Genomic DNA, 14,126 nt, shown 5'->3' on the forward strand with positions numbered 1-14,126 from the left:
GGACTCATGGGACTCAAAAATATAGATGGACTCACCGGATCTTTTCTCTCTCTCTCTCTCTCTATTATATATATATATATATATATATATATATATATATATATATATATATATATATATATATATATATATATATATATATATATATATATATATATATATATATGGTCGGGGTCAGGTGCGAACTAAAGTACGGTGCGAACCGTACGAACTAACCCAAATCAATAAAACACGCGCTGACATTTCAATTTTAAACTATTCTTCCACTCCATCTCATATTTGCTCCCTGACATTCAATTATTAATATCCTCTTCCTCTCTCACCCCAACACACAAGCCACGACCTCCGATAGCCGACGCCGGACAACCAATCACAGCCGGAAAACGCAGACACACCCACAACGACCACCTAATCTACCAGCTGAAACAATTAGACACCCTCCCACCACACACACTGAACTTTGATCGCCTCCCACCACTTCCACTGCTAGCCGTCACTTCCACCGCTGGCCGTCACTACCACTATCGGTCGCCACTTCCACCACCACTCCTACCATCTATATTTTCGTCAATGACCCTTTTCAAGAACGGATTTTAGTCTATTATAGCAAAAAGGTTAGATTCAATTCTTATTTTAATCTTTGTTGTTTAGTATTTTGAATCTATTCAATTGTAAAGACTTAAGAATTAGTTTAGTGCGAAAAATAAGATTACAATAAAAAAAAAATGTTTTTAGGTGTGAATTTTAATTAAGAAAGCGGGTTTATAAAAATTGGGAAGATTTGACTATGTACATTTGTGTGAAAATCTTGAACTCATGGTGTTCCAGGCATGAATCTTGACACTTTGTGGACTCGAGTAATAGAGAAGTAATCGACTGGTTCATGAGTATGTAATATTTCTTTTGAGAATGTTGATTGCCTTAAACTGACAACTTTGGAGACTGACAGACGGCTTTTTTATAGGTTGTAGCCAAGGTATAATGATAAAGAATTGGTGCGCAAGTACTGTAGCGGTTTGGAAATTGACTTTAAGATACCAAAATTGAATTGGTGCCACTGCAAGGTACTTTCCTAACTTATGTTTATCGATGGATTTAAATTCATATAATACTAGTAAAGTGGTTATTGAAGCCCCGAAGTTGGAGTACTTGTTTGCTCGTGCTTGAAAGTCATTGACAATTTCCTTTTGTGATAAATTGGTTAGCTTACAAGAAGCGAATATTGAATTTCAGGGTGAACGTGTTAGTTCAAATGATGAAGGCAAGTTAACCTTGAAATGGTATGAAGGAATATCCAATGGATTCTCACGGATCTCAACCTACGATTTAATGTGCTCAACACATTCATGGCCTTTCCGAATTCGACTCGCCTTTTGAAATTCCTGGCACTTTGTCCAGTAATAGATGCTAGATGCTCTGATCTTATTATACTTTGGGAATATGGGTACTTTCAAGAGATACATCTTCAAGGTTCTTAAGCAAGTTCATTCCGATATCGGAATCTAAAGCAAGGCGATGAGTATTATGAATAATTTTATCAATGATATTTTCGGGAAGCTTGCTCAGGAGTCTTCTAAGCTTGCAAAGCCGACGATTACGCCGACAGAGATTCAGACCGGTGTCACACTTGCTCTTCCTGGTGAATTGGCGAATCATGTTAGTTTCCGAAGGGACTAAGGCTGTTACTAAGTTTACTAGCTTTTGATTAATTAGATGTGTATTATGATATATTAGTAGTATAGTAGTAGTTGATTATAGTTGTTTTCGGAAATTGGAGAATGTTGAATGGAAATTAGTAGTATAGTAGTAGTTGAAGATCTGATAAATGATGTGCATAATATAGGATCTTAAAGCAGGAACCCAACACATCTATTGTTATTTATCATGCTTCTCTGCTTCGTTTCATGTATGGGGAAGAGATGTGTATATTCATAGCAAGGTAAATTGTATTTAGCAAAGCAAATAAGTGTATCTAGCAATCTAAAAGAGTGTATCTAAGTAAGGTAAATAAGTGTATCTAGCAATGTCAAGGAGTGTATCTAGCAAGATTAAGAAACGTATATAGCAAGATTAAGAAGTGTATTTAGCAATCTAAAAAAGTCTATCGAGCAATCTAAAAGTGTGTATCTAGTAAGGTAAGAGATTGTATCTAGCAATCTAAAAGAGTGTATCTAACAAGGTAAATGAGAGTTTTTTTTTTTAAGAGAAGGTAAATGAGTGTATCTTGAATGCTAGAGATGTGTATCTAGCAAGGTAAAAGAATGTATCTACCAATCTAAAGGAGTGTATCTAGCAATCTAAAAGTGTGTATCTAGTAAGGTAAGAGATTGTATCTAGCAATCTAAAAGGGTGTATCTAGCATTCCATAGACGTGTATCTAGCAAGGTATGAGTGTATCTAGTTTGCCGGAAATGTGTATCTTGAAAGGTAAAGGAGTGTATGTAGCAATCTAAAGAAGTGTATTTAGCTTAGGAATGTAAAAGAGTGTATCACTCCTACTCAAGTCGTAACCGTGGCCAAATTTTTCTAGGAGTAATTACAGTTTATAATTTAGATATAACAACGTTTTTATATTTTTGTAGAAATACAATCATTATTTTATCTTAATTGAATTTATTAAAAATAGATAATCAAATCACACCCAAATAATGAGCCAAAATGACACATCCTTGTAATAACTGATATTAGGCAGAATTTCAGAGACTTCAACATATCCCATAGATTCACATGCCATGGTTGGGAACCATGATTAATTGACTATTCTAAATCTGAGATCTCATGTATTCATAAAGGCAGATCGACTACATAGCTAGCAATAGAGATAAGTGGAGAGTACATTGGTAAAAAGATTCAAATTTTATTAAAGGCAGATAACTACGTAGCTAGCCATCACCGGTGACACCGCATTACACCACCAACTAAGACCACACCATCGCCCACCACCATTCACTACCCTCAGAAGACGCCGGCGACATCACCAGCAACCTCACGCAGCAACATAGGTCTTTCCGTCACCGACAAATGAATCCTAGCATAAAACTTGTGTTTCCGGCTCAGAATATTCCGCATAACACAAAATGGTCTTACCTTTTTCAATTATATGATTGTAAACTTGTAATTCTAGTATATTCAATCAAATTTTTCATAAATTAAGAAAAATTTTCCAAAAAAAATTGATGATGGCCTGAGACACCACCAGAGGCCGAGGAGACGCCGACAAAAGAGAAGTAACGGCAAAAGGAAGCGAGTGTACGATGTAGGTGAAGGGTCTGTGATGGTGTGTCAGGGATGGTGAAGTTGCCGATGTTTCCGTGACAAGGGACATGAAGGAAGGATGGAGAAGGTAAGAGAAGACCATCAGTGCCGTCGTATGATTAAAAATGATGATGACGCGAGGCACTACCGGAGGTCGGCGAGTCGTCGTCGGTGGTTGGATTCCCTTCGCCGTCGGCGGACAATTGGTGGATGAGGTGATGGTAGGATGAGGACGGTTACTGTTGTTTGAAATTAGGATGGGTTATGAGAAGGTTGGGCTTATATGGATTATAAGAGGGTTGGGCTTCAAGTGTTTTATTGAAAATCCACCTCAGTTACATTAGTTCGTAAGTTCGCACGAGATCCGATTTTATATATATATATATATATATATATATATATATATATATATATATATATATATATATATATATATATATATATATATATATATATATATATATATATATATATATATATATATATATATATATATATATATATATATATATATATATATATATATATATAGCGTTAGGTTGTTGTGAGTTTTGTTTCTTATGGTGAGTCGTGAGTTTGTGCTTGAAAATCCCAGCCACTAGATTATATTACAGATGAATGGCCAAGATCTAATCTTACCTGTCATATAAAATCACTGTCATTTACTTATTTTCTCTTTTTTCTAGTGCTACTCTTTTTTTTTTACTTTAATTTTTTTCATCTCCTTTTTTTTTACCTCGTGTTGTTATGCTTTTTTTTACAACTTTGATTTTTTTTCTCTAATTTTCTCAATATGTTACCTTTTTTTCTTGTTCTTTTTGTACCAGATTTTTTTTTACTTGAATTTTTTTTTACTCTTATTTTTTACGTCGTGTTATTATGCTGTTATTGTGTTTTTTTTTACTTTGATTTTTTTTACGACTTTGATTTTTTTTCTCTTTTTTTTCTACCACATGTTATTGTGCTGTTATTGTTATTCCGCTGTTATTGTGATGTTATTCTGCTGTTACTTTGATTTTTTTACGACTTTGATTTTTTTCTTTTATTTTACCACGTGTTATTGTGTTGTTATTCTCTTGTTATTCTGCTGTTATTGTGGTGTTATTCCGGTGTCACTTTGATTTTTTTACTACTTTGATTTTTTTTACTACTTTGATTTTTTTTACTTTTTTTACCGCATGTTATTGTGCTGTTATTCTGGTGTTATTGTGATGTTATTCCGGTGCCACTTTGATTTTTTTTACGACTTTGATTTTTTTTCTTTTTTTTACCCCGTGTTATTGTGCTGTTATTCTACTGTTATTCTGCTGTTATTGTGATGTTATTCCGGTAAACACCGACAAACACCACCACCGTCTTCCAACACCAACCCACCCTCATAAAAAAGGTAGACCTATTCAAAAAAAAACCTGAAAAATAAAGCAAAAAAAACTAGATCTGAAACAAAAAAAAATAGAATACGAGTGTAACTTTGAGGAAATACGAGTGTAAATCTTAAAAAATATATGAAACAAGACGAATTTAAACAAGGCGAGATTAAAAAAATATGAAACAAAAAGAGATTTGAAAAAATATAAAACTAGTGTAACTTTACGGAAATATGAGTGTAAATTTGAGGAAAAATACAAGTGTAACTTTAAAGAAATACGAGTGTAAATTTAAAAAAATACGATTGTAACTGTAAAAGAACACAAAAAAAAACATATCTGAAACCACTACAGTGTAACTTTATAGATCTGAAAAAAAAAACGAGATATGCAAGTGTTTAAGTATACAATAAAAATAACAGCTAAAAATTAACCATCCACAATAACAAATGGAAAATGAAAAATAAAAAAATAAGTGACAACAACAACACCATCGACTACAACACAACAAGACCAAACTATTTTTGAAAAAACAAAAAAAAGCAAAAGACAACAACAACACCATCGACAACAACCCATCAAAACCAACCCATCGACTACCAAGATCTGCCTCCACAAGACCACCACACCACCGCACCTCCTAACCATACATGACCACCACACCACCACATTCCTCTTGTTTTTTTTAAACTCAAATCTGGAAGTTGGCGGCTGATGGTGTTGTTGTGGGTGGTGGTTGGAGGACTCAACGATGGCTGGTGTTGGAGAGGAAGGAGGTGTGTTGTGGCGTAGTGGCTGGTGTTGCATGGTGCGTAGTGGTGGTGTGTGGGATGGTGTCGGGTATGGTGAGAGGTTGTGGTGGTGGTGGAAGGAATAAAGAGGGGTGAAGGGAGGTTGTGTTGTTGTGATGGTGGTCGGATGGTGGTGAGGAGGTTGTATTGCTACAGGTGGTGGAGTGGTGCGGTGGTGTGTTGTGGCGGGTCTGGGGTGGGTGAGGAGAGGGAAGGGTATTTTTTAAGTTTTTTTTTTTTTTGGGAATGAGAGGGATGAGATAGAAGTAATTGTGTGAGATATGTGAGATGTGAGAGAAGTGTGTGAGAAAAGAAGTTATATATAATAAATTAGTGATGGATTAGTCATTAAATGTGTGATTATAAGAAAGAGTGTTAAAACACTCACTAATGACCATGAGTGTAAGTGTCATCTAAGCCCTCTATCTTCCTCATCCAAGGGCTCTAGAGAGGAGTTATGGACTCAACAAAAAAAGGTGGACTCATTTGATCTCATATATATATATATATATATATATATATATATATATATATATATATATATATATATATATATATATATATATATATATATATATATATAAAGAGAGAGAGAGAGAGAGAGGCGGGATCTCGTGAGTTTGGTTCTTACGGTGAGTTGTGAGTTTGAAAAATCTCAGCCACTAGATCAAAGGAAACCAAGGGCTGAGATAAAATTAAAAACCAAACACAACCCACGGACAAAAAACGAACAATACTCCAGTCGAATTCTACAAGGTACACTTCAATATCTTACCAACAACATTCTTTTTTATTAAATATAAAATCCAATTGATGTGACCATAATTAGCGCATATTTAGCCCCAGAATTAGCCTTGTTCCCATGGTTTTTAGTGCATATTTGGGTCATTTATTGTCTTTAGTTGTTTGTTTTGCATATTCTTTGAGATTTTGATCCCTTGGTAGGAAAGGAGTAAGAATCTTGCATTTTCATGGCAAAACGAGACTAAATTGATTGAATTCAATGACCAAGCATCAAGGAGAGACAAGATTAGAAGGCCTTTGTACATATTATAGTAGTTGGGCAATGACGAGAAAGGATCCTTGCATCCCCGAGGAAATCCCCAAGGATTTTATGAAGAAAAGGGAAGAAAAGAAGAAGGAACAAAGCTGAGCAGCAATCCGTGCGGATAGCCCTTAATCCGCCCGTCCTCCACAGCACAATCCGTGCGTCTTACGCAAAGACGCCGGGCAAAGACCACGAGAATCCGGCCGTCTTCTCCCAAAGACGCCCGTGCCCAGACCTTGAATCAGCCCGTCCCGAGCCTAAGACGCACGGATTCCAGTCCAGCACAATTTCGTCTTCTTCAAGCCTCCGTGAAAGAAGCCGTTCCTTCGAAAAATACCGGCGTCTCCCTGCTCAAATCTAAAAAGTGTAATTACTAGTTTAGCCCTTAGTTAACCCTAATGCATCCACCTAATTTCCACTATAAATACCCCATTTATAGTAATCAATAGGAAGCTCTCTTAGCTAGAAAAATCCTTCCTTAGATTAGATTAGAAGTAGATTAGAATAGATTACTCTCTAATCTTTCCACAAATTACACATTAATCTCTCCTTAATTATTGTCCAAGTTTATTATTCAAGTTCATCACTTTTGGGTAATTGAAGATTATTGGGTTATTATTGGAGGATTGATAACCCTTCATCAATCAATCAAGTTTCTTCTATTATTCTTTGCTTTATTATTTGGATCATCTCAAGTTTGGTATAATTCCTTTACTCTTTAATCTTTATTGTTCATTCCTTCATTCTATTATCATGTTTATACTTGTTGTGATGATTGACACCATTAATGACATGTTTCCCATAATAATGAGTGAGTAGTTTCTTTAGCTAGGATTAATGGGTAATTAGGGGAAACCAACATGGGATTGATTCATGCTTAATCTAATATGTTTTCATAATCAAATTGCTTGCTTGTTGTGATGTCAACTTTATGCACATGTTATGTTTGATGAAATGCTAAGCCTATGAATCCTTGCATTTTTACCATCTCTTATCTACTCAACTTGACTAGTAAGATATAAACCAACTCGAGTCTTATTAGACCATGCATAGAAGTTGATTAGGAGGAAAGTAAGTCGACTTGTAGGTGTTGTACAATGTAATCGATTCGGCTCCGGGACCCAACCCTTCCTATGAACCGTAAGACATAAACCAACTCAGTTCCTCCACAACATTAATTGCTTGCAACCTTGTAAACATGTTTGTATGATCAACACCATGAATCCCCTATGACCCCATGATATCCTAGCACCTTTAGTCAATTGTTTACATCCTTCTTTTATTGCTTGTTTTACCATATTGCTTGCATTAGTCTAGACACAACTACAAACCCAACCAAATTGCGACACTAGCATAAATTGAGATAGATAGACTTAGAACCCAAAGCACACCGTCCCATGGATCGACCTCGACTTACCGATAACTAGTTGTTTGTTGAGTATTATAAATTTGTTTTATTGGATGTGACCCGACGACATCACCCATCACCAATCAATATGAATTCCATTTATAACAAATTTGATTTGGACTTAGGCATCGGATCAAACAAGCGTTAATCGAAATCTCCAAATCAACGCAAAAACAATACAAATAGTAATTCTAATTCGTATTCGTATTCGAGCTCGCATCTGGGTTACTGCCTTGGTGGTTTAATTGGTGGTTAACGAATTGATGGTGGGTAACTATGGTGGCTTTGTTTCAATTCCAATTATAACTAAGCTGTGTTGGTTTGGATTGTTTGGAATAAATTGAGCTTTTGCAGTTCCAGACGGCCGTCAAGCAAGCATCTTTAGAATCACAAATGGAAGACGGTGAGACTGAGCCAGTTGAATCAGTTCCTGACAGTTATTCAGACTGTTGAGCATGGTGATGGATGATTTATGCTTGTTCCTTGCACCTTATTTTTCGCGATGAGCTCCCACCAAACATAGGTTGATTGTTAGTTTATCGAAACTTGAGCGGTGTGAAAGTAATGATTTTGGTGTTCTGAAGAGCATACTGAAGGACTTGAGGAAACTCAACCGAAAAAACGGTGTCGTTCCAGCACCACCAAAGAAGAATAAGATGCTTCGCCGGTATGTTGGTGGTGGAGCAACTAAAATGTTTAAGCAGAGTCCAGATGATGATGCGGTTATTGAGACGACTCAGGTTGGGATGGAGAAATACAAGAAGAAGCACAACCATAGTATTTGTCAGATTCTACATTTTTTCTACTTGCTTAATGATCAATGGAATATTTTTATTTTTTGTTTTGAAGATTGATAGCATGTTAACCGCAAGAGAGGCGAATGAACATGATGCCAGTCGGAGATTGAAATCAAAATTTCTTGTACAGTTTGATGGCGTCACTTCTAATTCCAATGATCTTGTGACAGTAATTGGTGAGCTTTTACAAAACTAATCGTACCTGTGTGAGGATGAGTTCACTAAACAATACAAATTCAGTACCTGCAAAGGAGGATGCTAGCCTATGTTTACATTATTATAACTTTCTCTATTCCGTGTTCTTTTTTTCCTTTTCTTTCTAGGTGCAACTAATAAGCCTCAGGAACTCGATGATGCTGTTCTGAGAAGATTGGGGAGTGTCTCCCTCTAAATGCCTGATTAACCCTTTCCTCTTCATAAGTTGACAGTTCTGGGATCCGAATTCGCTTGGCGCAAAACTAATCACAAGTTGATTTGCCCGTATTCGTATCATGCATGCACCTTGTTGTTAACTGCCCAAAATTTCCCGGTTATTTGTTGTTCTTTTCCATTTTAGGGTGTTCAAATTTTTCGCGATGCTTTCGATATGTATAATGAAGATAGTAATGGTCTTATTTCTTTTGCTGAGTTACATCTTATACTAGGATGATGAGAACTATGAGAACCACTAATAATACTACTAATATTAACATTAATAATTAATAATACTAATAATATTAAAATTTTACGCGCTCAACCCCCCCAAACCCTTCAATTTCAATCATTTCCCAATTTTCACTTTCTCCCTCATCTTCTTCTCTCTCTTCGACCCTCATCATCTCCGTTTCCGATCATCGCCATTTCCGATCGTCTTCTCCGATCATCGTCACCGCTCATCTCTATCCTACCTTCATCGTATCCGATCATCTACTTCTCGTATTACGGTTCAATCCATTCATCGGCAGAATTTTCGCGAGATTTATCAATCTCATTCCTACAAATTCAGGTAATATGCTTCAGATAATGGCGATTGTACTGTAATTTTATCATGCATGTTTTGTTTCCTCGACATTCATCAATTCCCCCGACATTCATCAATTCATATTTAACTATTAACCCTAATTTGCAGTAATTTCCCTAATTAAGGTCTTTTATTGTTATTCTATAACGAATTCTTAGATTTGCATAGAAATTCAGAGTTTTTATGTATTGAACTCATTTGCATCGAAAATCAGAGTTTATACGTTGCTTATAGTTTAGCGAGTTCTGCATTTTTGTTCTGATTGCATGTTCAAGTAATTTTTTATAATTAAATTTGTGGATTTGTGAGGGTCTTTTGGTTTTAAATGATCTATATTGTTCGGATCTGAAAGAATAGTCGAGCTGGTAGTTGCTTGATGTTTTCAGCATTTTTTATCCAAGTAAGCTTAGTTTTCAGGATACCCGTCCTCTGTACGTGCATGAAATAAGGTCGAGTGTGCATAAAATAGGGTTCAATGTGCATCAAATAAGGTTTTGTCCGCATCAAACAAGGTGTGACTTTAAAATTAGCAGTTGATCCATTGTCGATAAGGTGCCAATGCTTAATTAGTAGAGGGCCCTTGACTCGGAAAATCTGCATATTTTGTTTACATTTAAAAGCTCTCGGTTGTGCATTGGCCGAAATTTCTATTTTCACCCGTGTTAACATCAGTCAATGCATTCACAGATATGAGGCGAAAGACTGTTGCAAGGAAGAAAAAAAACCAGTAAAAAATACACAAATAAAAGGAGGTAGAACAGTGAAAGATTATATCCCACCAAACCCAACAAATTCAAGTATAAATGATGCTGTTGACCAAAGTACGTTGAGTAAGAAAATCTGCATAGCTTTGTCTATTTTTGTGTTTCATCCCTTACCCCAAAATAATGATAGACTACATTTTAATGCTCTCTCTAAACTTGGATGCAATACCTGTACTGCATGCTTAATGTGATATTTCCTGAATTTATCTTAGTGTTTTTCTGCATGCTTAATGTGATATTTCAAATGACGGAATGCTTGTACTCTTTTCCTTACTAGTTTCTATTTCTGCTTTTTTCATTCGAGAGTTTAATTTGTCATGCTTGTAGGTCATTCTCTTACTGGTCAATTACTTATATATAGCCAAGTATGGTCAATTGGTGCAAGGGGTGGGTAGTCAATATTGTTGCAGAAGATAAAGCACTTTTTGCCGTGAATTACGTAAGAGAAAAAAAAAGGCTATGAGTTTGTCATTTGCTCCCTTAGTCAAAGTTCAGCTCACTGACAACTGTTGTCAAGCCCAACTTGATGATGTTCTCAATAATCAAGATCTAGTGACTAACATATTTAACCGACTAAATTGTTACGAAGATAAGGCAAATATGGCATTGGTCTGTAAGAATTGCTCTCAGCTTTTCCTCATACACCCAAGTGCACCTCGCATTGAACATGCATATAACCTTTCTCTACGGACCAATGATATCAATGGTGTAAGAATTATTCGTAGGGGTCCAATAATAATTTATAAAAGATGCAAATGCTTTATGACTGAAGATTTGGCAGCTAAACTACTCCTGCATCATCAACAAGAGAAAAATATTTTTTCAAAGAGAACACCTTAACGCTCTTGATGATGCTGAACGCGCACATGTGAATGAGTTGCTTCATGCTTTAGCTACGCCATCTCCAGCACGTGACATAGCAGTTGCCATTTCAACAGAGTTAACAACTCGAGCAACTTTACCTTATTTCGGTTTTTTCCTCTATATATAACTCAACTGCTCAAATTTATACCACTTTTTGGCATTTTGATGTCTGTGTATTTAGGCCTTTAACCGTTCAGGTGTTAAAGTTGCCCTATTTTCAGTCTTCTGTAGTACTCTTGTATAATTCCATGTATTAAGCCACCTTTGTATAATAATGTAGTCGGGGTTTTTTCATTTTGGATGTTGTAAAACTTTGTCATGTATGGATGATATGTTTTATTAATGAAGTTTCTTTTCCTTATTTTGTTAATCATCGAGCGGTCCACCTAATCCAACCCTAAACCCTTTCCCGTCCCGTTTTAGGATAACCGGGCCCCTTTTTAAATCCCGTTCCCAAAAAAGGTTCACTCTGCCCCCTCTAGGGTGTCCTTAGGTTTTCTTGTTCGAATGACAATAGGAAGGGAAAGGTTTTAGGGTTGGATTAGGCGGACCCGCGGTAGCGGGTCCGCCTATTCCAACCCTAAACCCTTTCCCGTCCCGTTTTAGGATACCCGGGCCCCTTTTTTAAATCCCGTCCCCAAAAAGGGTTCACACTTCCCCCTCTAGGGTGTCTTTAGGTTTTTCTGTTCGAATGATAATAGCAAGGGAAAGGGTTTAGGGTTGGATTAGGCGGACCCGCGGTAGCGGTCCGCCTAATCCAACCCTAAACCCTTTCCCGTCCCGTTTTAGGATACCCGGGCCCCTTTTTTAAATCCTGTTTTCCTGAAATAAGCTTGTATATGCATGAAATAAGCTGTCTTCCTGAAGCTAATCGGTGTTTGGTTTGGCGTACACTGGTCTTATGAATTCATGGACTAACCTTGTATATGCATCAAATAACTGTTTATGTGCATTAAACAACTTTGTATATTCATGAAATAAGCTGTCTTCCTAAAGCTAATCATTGTTTGGTTTGGCGTACAATTGTCTTATAAATTCATGGACCAACCTTGTATATGCATCAAATAACTATCTATATGCATTAAACAATTTTGTATGTACATGAAATATGCTACCTTACTAATGCTGACTACTTTGACAGATAATCCTCTCAAACCAAATAATACAGCAGTAGAGGCAGAACAAATTTCACCGCGTCGACGGAGTCCGGGTGTTAAAGCCAAAGTTCATGAGGAAGTCGCACCAGAGTTGCCTCCTAACAAGAACAAGAGGAAGGCTGCAACAACAAGCAAAGAGCCAACGCAAACTACAAAAAGAAGAAAGCGTTCTGACAAGTATAAGCCTCTCCTCACTCGGATGAGTCCTTCCTTGATCACTAATTTCATCAAGTTGGGGCCATCCGAAAAGCAAATTGAAGCCATCCACAGTATGGGGTATCGGAGGTTTGTTACAACTTAAGTCAGAAGAAATCAATGGCCATTTGGCCAGATGGATTGTCGAGACATTTAATCCGTTCAATTGTTCATTGATGAACCGCGATCTTGTTATTTCGGATGAGGATGTCCACGTTACAACTGGACTTCCTATGGGACCGATTGACATTGTTGCAGCTTGAATGTTCTGTAAGGAAAAGGAGTACACAGACGCTGTCAAGAGGTATAAGGCTCAGTTTACCACCTCAAATTTTACGAAAAAGGTTCTCTTAGATAAGATGATGGAGCAACGGGATGGTGGAGACGATTTCAAGAGGAATTTCCTCATCTATATCGTCAATGTTCTCTTGATGGGGGTAGTAGGTGATCATCCTAACCCTCGGATATTAAGCTCCCTTTCAAATCTCTCCGATGTCCCTAACATGAATTGGTGCAAATTTGCACGATCCCATATGATCAGTACGTCATGTCGTGGAAGGCGGCTATAGCTAATTCCCCTAAAACTTATTTTAAGGGACCGATGATTTTCCATATTATCTACTTGGATAGATGTGTTTTCATGACGAGAACGGTGTGTTGATCATTTCCCTTATTAGCGAATTGGACGGATGAGAAAATTAGAGAAAGGGTTAAGTTGGAGAAGCAGAAGGGGGTGGCTTTGGCAAGGGCTCTGTTAAACCCATATTTGCTTATGTTGCACCTCAACATGAACGTGAACCTGTACATGTACCTGTACCTGAACCTCAACCTCAACCTCAAACTGAACCTCAACCTCAACCTCAACCTGAACGTGAAGTTGAACTGGTTGATGAGAGGAAAGAATCCATCAAGGTTTTGGTAAGCACAGCCATTCGACTTGCAGACATTTATGGTGACTTTACCAAAGCAGTTAGAAATGCTAAGTGTAAGGCTCCCGCTTTCCCGGCTGTCACGCAAATGTCAAAGTTGGCAGATTGTTTATTTGAAGGATTTTCCCTTTCACAGCAGTGTACAGAAGAAGGTGAAAGGGAAGGTGCTGAATGTGAAAGGGAGGATGCTACCAAGGAGAAGATGGAGGAGGATGAAGTGGAGAAGGACAATGAGAAAAATGAGAATGAATTGAAGGAGAGAATGGAGGAGGGGGCAGTGGAGAAGGAGTTGAAGAAGGATGAGGGTAAAGTGGAGGAGGAGGAGTTGAAGAAGGAGGAGGTTGACATGAGTTGTGCAGATGATGCATTTCTAGACAATCCACTGATGGCTGAATTAGAAGGGATCCTTAATAATGCATACACTCATGTTGGCAAGGTGTTTGATTCACATCATGAAAATTTGTGGAACGAAAAAAAGGAAAAGGAAAAGAAGGATAAGACGCTTCTGGAAGGACCGTATTTCAACCTTTTTAGTTGTGATGATGCACCAT

General features: G+C 37.1%; 1 long non-coding RNA gene across 1 annotated transcript; it reads left to right on the forward strand.

The window, feature by feature from the left end:
* The first annotated feature begins 262 nt into the window (after positions 1–262).
* On the forward strand, positions 263–1,951 carry LOC141614976 (uncharacterized). Its single transcript, XR_012529514.1, has 3 exons — positions 263–614; positions 965–1,064; positions 1,234–1,951. It is a non-coding gene; the product is annotated as an uncharacterized LOC141614976 (long non-coding RNA).
* Positions 1,952–14,126: the final 12,175 nt, after the last annotated feature.

This window comes from Silene latifolia, chromosome 11 (assembly GCF_048544455.1).
Source record: "Silene latifolia isolate original U9 population chromosome 11, ASM4854445v1, whole genome shotgun sequence".
Classification (NCBI taxonomy): domain Eukaryota; kingdom Viridiplantae; phylum Streptophyta; class Magnoliopsida; order Caryophyllales; family Caryophyllaceae; genus Silene; species Silene latifolia.